The sequence below is a fragment of the Trachurus japonicus genome, chromosome 7 (genome assembly GCF_045865225.1).
Source record: "Trachurus japonicus isolate A0001 chromosome 7, Traja_1.0".
In the NCBI taxonomy this organism is placed as follows: Eukaryota; Metazoa; Chordata; class Actinopteri; order Carangiformes; family Carangidae; genus Trachurus; species Trachurus japonicus.
Genome location: NC_140913.1, coordinates 15,262,698 through 15,270,197, shown reverse-complemented (window position 1 = coordinate 15,270,197; position 7,500 = coordinate 15,262,698). Strand labels below are relative to the sequence as shown.

Genomic DNA, 7,500 nt, shown 5'->3' with positions numbered 1-7,500 from the left:
ACACCATGGTGGCCTCAAGACAACCAAAATGGTGTGCGACCAGAGTTGCAACAGCTTTAGTACAAAGCTCCAGTGGCCTAATGAATGGGGAACTGGCCTCCTAAACCAGGGATTGTGGGTTCGAGTCCCGTCTAGGGTGACATAACAGTGAACAGCTCTGGCCCCCCTTTCCCTCTCCCCCTCCCCCTAAGCAATAGCTAAATTTCAATGAACACAAACTACACCTACAGCAGAGTGGCGCAGCGGAAGCGTGCTGGGCCCATAACCCAGAGGTCGATGGATCGAAAAGCATCCTCTGCTATCAGCGTTTTACACCATGGTGGCCTCAAGACAGCCAAAATGGTGACCTCAAGACAGCGCACATGCTTCCACAAAGCAAATTGGCAAAATCATCTGAAAAAAGTAGTAAATGCCAAATTAGGTTGACCTCAACTACCTCAGGGGCCGTCTTTCAATGAAAAAGAACAGCATGATCAGAGCTGCTAACATCTCTAAGCCTGAGCCAGCAGCCCTAAGAAGAAAACTCAGTTCAGCCTCTTGTATCTTTAGTCCCCTTCTTTTGGTCACGACGCAAATCTCATGGGTTTTAGCATCCACGGCGGCCAGCGTTGCAACCGCTTTAGCACTTTCAGGGTCAATGTACAAAGCCCCAGTGGCCTAATGGATAAGGCACTGGCCTCCTAAGCCAGGGATTGTGGGTTCGAGTCCCATCTGGGGTGACATACAGCAGAGTGGCGCAGCGGAAGCGTGCTGGGCCCATAACCCAGAGGTCGATGGATCGAAACCATCCTCTGCTATCAGCGTTTTACACCATGGTGGCCTCAAGACAGCCAAAATGGTGACCTCAAGACAGCGCACATGCTTCCACAAAGCAAATTGGCAAAATCATCTGAAAAAAGTAGTAAATGCCACCTTAGGTTGACCTCAACTACCTCAGTGGCCGTCTTTCAATGAAAAAGAACAGCATGATTAGAGCTGCTAACATCTCTAAGCCTGAGCCAGCAGCCCTAAGAAGAAAACTCAGTTCAGCCTCTTGTATCTTTAGTCCCCTTCTTTTGGTCACGACGCAAATCTCATGGGTTTTAGCATCCACGGCGGCCAGCGTTGCAACCGCTTTAGCACTTTCAGGGTCAATGTACAAAGCCCCAGTGGCCTAATGGATAAGGCACTGGCCTCCTAAGCCAGGGATTGTGGGTTCGAGTCCCATCTGGGGTGACATACAGCAGAGTGGCGCAGCGGAAGCGTGCTGGGCCCATAACCCAGAGGTCGATGGATCGAAACCATCCTCTGCTATCAGCGTTTTACACCATGGTGGCCTCAAGACAGCCAAAATGGTGACCTCAAGACAGCGCACATTCTTCCACAAAGCAAATTGGCAAAATCATCTGAAAAAAGTAGTAAATGCCACCTTAGGTTGACCTCAACTACCTCAGTGGCCGTCTTTCAATGAAAAAGAACAGCATGATCAGAGCTGCTAACATCTCTAAGCCTCAGCCAGCAGCCCTAAGAAGAAAACTCAGTTCAACCTCTTGTATCTTTAGTGCCCTTCTTTTGGTCACGACGCAAATCTCATGGGTTTTAGCATCCACGGCGGCCAGCGTTGCAACCGCTTTAGCACTTTCAGGGTCAATGTACGAAGCCCCAGTGGCCTAATGGATAAGGCACTGGCCTCCTAAGCCAGGGATTGTGGGTTCGAGTCCCATCTGGGGTGACATACAGCAGAGTGGCGCAGCGGAAGCGTGCTGGGCCCATAACCCAGAGGTCGATGGATCGAAACCATCCTCTGCTATCAGCGTTTTACACCATGGTGGCCTCAAGACAGCCAAAATGGGGACCTCAAGACAGCCAAAATGGTGACCTCAAGACAGCCCACATGCTTCCACAAAGCAGATTGGCAAAACCATCTGAAAACACTAGTAAATGCCACCTTAGGTTAACCTCAACTACCTCAGGGGCCGTCTTTCAATGAAAAAGAACAGCATGATCAGAGCTGCTAACATCTCTAAACCTGAGCCAGCAGCCCTAAGAAGAAAACTCAGTTCAACCTCTTGTATCTTTAGTGCCCTTCTTTTGGTCACGACGCAAATCTCATGGGTTTTAGCATCCACGGCGGCCAGCGTTGCAACCGCTTTAGCACTTTCAGGGTCAATGTACGAAGCCCCAGTGGCCTAATGGATAAAGCACTGGCCTCCTAAGCCAGGGATTGTGGGTTCGAGTCCCATCTGGGGTGACATACAGCAAAGTGGCGCAGCGGAAGCGTGCTGGGCCCATAACCCGGAGGTCGATGGATCGAAACCATCCTCTGCTATCAGCGTTTTACACCATGGTGGCCTCAAGACAGCCAAAATGGGGACCTCAAGACAGCGCACATGCTTCCACAAAGCAGATTGGCAAAACCATCTGAAAACAGTAGTAAATGCCACCTTAGGTTGACCTCAACTACCTCAGTGGCCGTCTTTCAATGAAAAAGAACAGCATGATTAGAGCTGCTAACATCTCTAAGCCTGAGCCAGCAGCCCTAAGAAGAAAACTCAGTTCAGCCTCTTGTATCTTTAGTCCCCTTCTTTTGGTCACGACGCAAATCTCATGGGTTTTAGCATCCACGGCGGCCAGCGTTGCAACCGCTTTAGCACTTTCAGGGTCAATGTACAAAGCCCCAGTGGCCTAATGGATAAGGCACTGGCCTCCTAAGCCAGGGATTGTGGGTTCGAGTCCCATCTGGGGTGACATACAGCAAAGTGGCGCAGCGGAAGCGTGCTGGGCCCATAACCCGGAGGTCGATGGATCGAAACCATCCTCTGCTATCAGCGTTTTACACCATGGTGGCCTCAAGACAGCCAAAATGGGGACCTCAAGACAGCGCACATGCTTCCACAAAGCAGATTGGCAAAACCATCTGAAAACAGTAGTAAATGCCACCTTAGGTTGACCTCAACTACCTCAGTGGCCGTCTTTCAATGAAAAAGAACAGCATGATTAGAGCTGCTAACATCTCTAAGCCTGAGCCAGCAGCCCTAAGAAGAAAACTCAGTTCAGCCTCTTGTATCTTTAGTCCCCTTCTTTTGGTCACGACGCAAATCTCATGGGTTTTAGCATCCACGGCGGCCAGCGTTGCAACCGCTTTAGCACTTTCAGGGTCAATGTACAAAGCCCCAGTGGCCTAATGGATAAGGCACTGGCCTCCTAAGCCAGGGATTGTGGGTTCGAGTCCCATCTGGGGTGACATACAGCAGAGTGGCGCAGCGGAAGCGTGCTGGGCCCATAACCCAGAGGTCGATGGATCGAAACCATCCTCTGCTATCAGCGTTTTACACCATGGTGGCCTCAAGACAGCCAAAATGGTGACCTCAAGACAGCGCACATGCTTCCACAAAGCAAATTGGCAAAATCATCTGAAAACAGTAGTAAATGCCACCTTAGGTTGACCTCAACTACATCAGTGGCCGTCTTTCAATGAAAAAGAACAGCATGATCAGAGCTGCTAACATCTCTAAGCCTGAGCCAGCAGCCCTAAGAAGAAAACTCAGTTCAACCTCTTGTATCTTTAGTGCCCTTCTTTTGGTCACGACGCAAATCTCATGGGTTTTAGCATCCACGGCGGCCAGCGTTGCAACCGCTTTAGCACTTTCAGGGTCAATGTACGAAGCCCCAGTGGCCTAATGGATAAGGCACTGGCCTCCTAAGCCAGGGATTGTGGGTTCGAGTCCCATCTGGGGTGACATACAGCAGAGTGGCGCAGCGGAAGCGTGCTGGGCCCATAACCCAGAGGTCGATGGATCGAAACCATCCTCTGCTATCAGCGTTTTACACCATGGTGGCCTCAAGACAACCAAAATGGTGTGCGACCAGAGTTGCAACAGCTTTAGTACAAAGCTCCAGTGGCCTAATGAATGGGGAACTGGCCTCCTAAACCAGGGATTGTGGGTTCGAGTCCCGTCTAGGGTGACATAACAGTGAACAGCTCTGGCCCCCCTTTCCCTCTCCCCCTCCCCCTAAGCAATAGCTAAATTTCAATGAACACAAACTACACCTACAGCAGAGTGGCGCAGCGGAAGCGTGCTGGGCCCATAACCCAGAGGTCGATGGATCGAAACCATCCTCTGCTATCAGCGTTTTACACCATGGTGGCCTCAAGACAGCCAAAATGGTGACCTCAAGACAGCGCACATTCTTCCACAAAGCAAATTGGCAAAATCATCTGAAAAAAGTAGTAAATGCCACCTTAGGTTGACCTCAACTACCTCAGTGGCCGTCTTTCAATGAAAAAGAACAGCATGATCAGAGCTGCTAACATCTCTAAGCCTGAGCCAGCAGCCCTAAGAAGAAAACTCAGTTCAGCCTCTTGTATCTTTAGTCCCCTTCTTTTGGTCACGACGCAAATCTCATGGGTTTTAGCATCCACGGCGGCCAGCGTTGCAACCGCTTTAGCACTTTCAGGGTCAATGTACAAAGCCCCAGTGGCCTAATGGATAAGGCACTGGCCTCCTACGCCAGGGATTGTGGGTTCGAGTCCCATCTGGGGTGACATACAGCAGAGTGGCGCAGCGGAAGCGTGCTGGGCCCATAACCCAGAGGTCGATGGATCGAAACCATCCTCTGCTATCAGCGTTTTACACCATGGTGGCCTCAAGACAGCCAAAATGGGGACCTCAAGACAGCGCACATGCTTCCACAAAGCAGATTGGCAAAACCATCTGAAAACAGTAGTAAATGCCACCTTAGGTTGACCTCAACTACCTCAGTGGCCGTCTTTCAATGAAAAAGAACAGCATGATTAGAGCTGCTAACATCTCTAAGCCTGAGCCAGCAGCCCTAAGAAGAAAACTCAGTTCAGCCTCTTGTATCTTTAGTCCCCTTCTTTTGGTCACGACGCAAATCTCATGGGTTTTAGCATCCACGGCGGCCAGCGTTGCAACCGCTTTAGCACTTTCAGGGTCAATGTACGAAGCCCCAGTGGCCTAATGGATAAGGCACTGGCCTCCTAAGCCAGGGATTGTGGGTTCGAGTCCCATCTGGGGTGACATACAGCAGAGTGGCGCAGCGGAAGCGTGCTGGGCCCATAACCCAGAGGTCGATGGATCGAAACCATCCTCTGCTATCAGCGTTTTACACCATGGTGGCCTCAAGACAGCCAAAATGGTGACCTCAAGACAGCGCACATTCTTCCACAAAGCAAATTGGCAAAATCATCTGAAAAAAGTAGTAAATGCCACCTTAGGTTGACCTCAACTACCTCAGTGGCCGTCTTTCAATGAAAAAGAACAGCATGATCAGAGCTGCTAACATCTCTAAGCCTCAGCCAGCAGCCCTAAGAAGAAAACTCAGTTCAACCTCTTGTATCTTTAGTGCCCTTCTTTTGGTCACGACGCAAATCTCATGGGTTTTAGCATCCACGGCGGCCAGCGTTGCAACCGCTTTAGCACTTTCAGGGTCAATGTACGAAGCCCCAGTGGCCTAATGGATAAGGCACTGGCCTCCTAAGCCAGGGATTGTGGGTTCGAGTCCCATCTGGGGTGACATACAGCAGAGTGGCGCAGCGGAAGCGTGCTGGGCCCATAACCCAGAGGTCGATGGATCGAAACCATCCTCTGCTATCAGCGTTTTACACCATGGTGGCCTCAAGACAGCCAAAATGGGGACCTCAAGACAGCCAAAATGGTGACCTCAAGACAGCCCACATGCTTCCACAAAGCAGATTGGCAAAACCATCTGAAAACACTAGTAAATGCCACCTTAGGTTAACCTCAACTACCTCAGGGGCCGTCTTTCAATGAAAAAGAACAGCATGATCAGAGCTGCTAACATCTCTAAACCTGAGCCAGCAGCCCTAAGAAGAAAACTCAGTTCAACCTCTTGTATCTTTAGTGCCCTTCTTTTGGTCACGACGCAAATCTCATGGGTTTTAGCATCCACGGCGGCCAGCGTTGCAACCGCTTTAGCACTTTCAGGGTCAATGTACGAAGCCCCAGTGGCCTAATGGATAAGGCACTGGCCTCCTAAGCCAGGGATTGTGGGTTCGAGTCCCATCTGGGGTGACATACAGCAGAGTGGTGCAGCGGAAGCGTGCTGGGCCCATAACCCAGAGGTCGATGGATTGAAACCATCCTCTGCTATCAGCGTTTTACACCATGGTGGCCTCAAGACAGCCAAAATGGGGACCTCAAGACAGCGCACATGCTTCCACAAAGCAGATTGGCAAAACCATCTGAAAACAGTAGTAAATGCCACCTTAGGTTGACCTCAACTACCTCAGTGGCCGTCTTTCAATGAAAAAGAACAGCATGATTAGAGCTGCTAACATCTCTAAGCCTGAGCCAGCAGCCCTAAGAAGAAAACTCAGTTCAGCCTCTTGTATCTTTAGTCCCCTTCTTTTGGTCACGACGCAAATCTCATGGGTTTTAGCATCCACGGCGGCCAGCGTTGCAACCGCTTTAGCACTTTCAGGGTCAATGTACGAAGCCCCAGTGGCCTAATGGATAAGGCACTGGCCTCCTAAGCCAGGGATTGTGGGTTCGAGTCCCATCTGGGGTGACATACAGCAGAGTGGCGCAGCGGAAGCGTGCTGGGCCCATAACCCAGAGGTCGATGGATCGAAACCATCCTCTGCTATCAGCGTTTTACACCATGGTGGCCTCAAGACAACCAAAATGGTGTGCGACCAGAGTTGCAACAGCTTTAGTACAAAGCTCCAGTGGCCTAATGAATGGGGAACTGGCCTCCTAAACCAGGGATTGTGGGTTCGAGTCCCGTCTAGGGTGACATAACAGTGAACAGCTCTGGCCCCCCTTTCCCTCTCCCCCTCCCCCTAAGCAATAGCTAAATTTCAATGAACACAAACTACACCTACAGCAGAGTGGCGCAGCGGAAGCGTGCTGGGCCCATAACCCAGAGGTCGATGGATCGAAAAGCATCCTCTGCTATCAGCGTTTTACACCATGGTGGCCTCAAGACAGCCAAAATGGTGACCTCAAGACAGCGCACATGCTTCCACAAAGCAAATTGGCAAAATCATCTGAAAAAAGTAGTAAATGCCAAATTAGGTTGACCTCAACTACCTCAGGGGCCGTCTTTCAATGAAAAAGAACAGCATGATCAGAGCTGCTAACATCTCTAAGCCTGAGCCAGCAGCCCTAAGAAGAAAACTCAGTTCAGCCTCTTGTATCTTTAGTCCCCTTCTTTTGGTCACGACGCAAATCTCATGGGTTTTAGCATCCACGGCGGCCAGCGTTGCAACCGCTTTAGCACTTTCAGGGTCAATGTACCAAGCCCCAGTGGCCTAATGGATAAGGCACTGGCCTCCTAAGCCAGGGATTGTGGGTTCGAGTCCCATCTGGGGTGACATACAGCAGAGTGGCGCAGCGGAAGCGTGCTGGGCCCATAACCCAGAGGTCGATGGATCGAAACCATCCTCTGCTATCAGCGTTTTACACCATGGTGGCCTCAAGACAGCCAAAATGGGGACCTCAAGACAGCCAAAATGGTGACCTCAAGACAGCCCAC

General features: G+C 50.7%; 1 protein-coding gene and 13 non-coding genes across 14 annotated transcripts in view; 13 read left to right on the top strand and 1 right to left on the bottom strand.

Moving 5' to 3' along the window:
* Window positions 1-7,500, bottom strand: part of mgll (monoglyceride lipase) — a 126,878-nt gene that overhangs the window by 59,855 nt on the left and 59,523 nt on the right. The gene's annotated exons all lie outside the window — the stretch shown is intronic.
* Window positions 647-719, top strand: trnar-ccu (transfer RNA arginine (anticodon CCU)). Its single transcript has one exon. It is a non-coding gene; the product is annotated as a tRNA-Arg (tRNA).
* Window positions 1,143-1,215, top strand: trnar-ccu (transfer RNA arginine (anticodon CCU)). The gene has a single exon. It is a non-coding gene; the product is annotated as a tRNA-Arg (tRNA).
* Window positions 1,639-1,711, top strand: trnar-ccu (transfer RNA arginine (anticodon CCU)). Its single transcript has one exon. It is a non-coding gene; the product is annotated as a tRNA-Arg (tRNA).
* Window positions 2,158-2,230, top strand: trnar-ccu (transfer RNA arginine (anticodon CCU)). The gene has a single exon. It is a non-coding gene; the product is annotated as a tRNA-Arg (tRNA).
* Window positions 2,654-2,726, top strand: trnar-ccu (transfer RNA arginine (anticodon CCU)). Its single transcript has one exon. It is a non-coding gene; the product is annotated as a tRNA-Arg (tRNA).
* trnar-ccu (transfer RNA arginine (anticodon CCU)) lies at window positions 3,150-3,222 on the top strand. Its single transcript has one exon. It is a non-coding gene; the product is annotated as a tRNA-Arg (tRNA).
* On the top strand, window positions 3,646-3,718 carry trnar-ccu (transfer RNA arginine (anticodon CCU)). Its single transcript has one exon. It is a non-coding gene; the product is annotated as a tRNA-Arg (tRNA).
* trnar-ccu (transfer RNA arginine (anticodon CCU)) lies at window positions 4,452-4,524 on the top strand. The gene has a single exon. It is a non-coding gene; the product is annotated as a tRNA-Arg (tRNA).
* On the top strand, window positions 4,948-5,020 carry trnar-ccu (transfer RNA arginine (anticodon CCU)). Its single transcript has one exon. It is a non-coding gene; the product is annotated as a tRNA-Arg (tRNA).
* trnar-ccu (transfer RNA arginine (anticodon CCU)) lies at window positions 5,444-5,516 on the top strand. Its single transcript has one exon. It is a non-coding gene; the product is annotated as a tRNA-Arg (tRNA).
* trnar-ccu (transfer RNA arginine (anticodon CCU)) lies at window positions 5,963-6,035 on the top strand. The gene has a single exon. It is a non-coding gene; the product is annotated as a tRNA-Arg (tRNA).
* On the top strand, window positions 6,459-6,531 carry trnar-ccu (transfer RNA arginine (anticodon CCU)). The gene has a single exon. It is a non-coding gene; the product is annotated as a tRNA-Arg (tRNA).
* trnar-ccu (transfer RNA arginine (anticodon CCU)) lies at window positions 7,266-7,338 on the top strand. The gene has a single exon. It is a non-coding gene; the product is annotated as a tRNA-Arg (tRNA).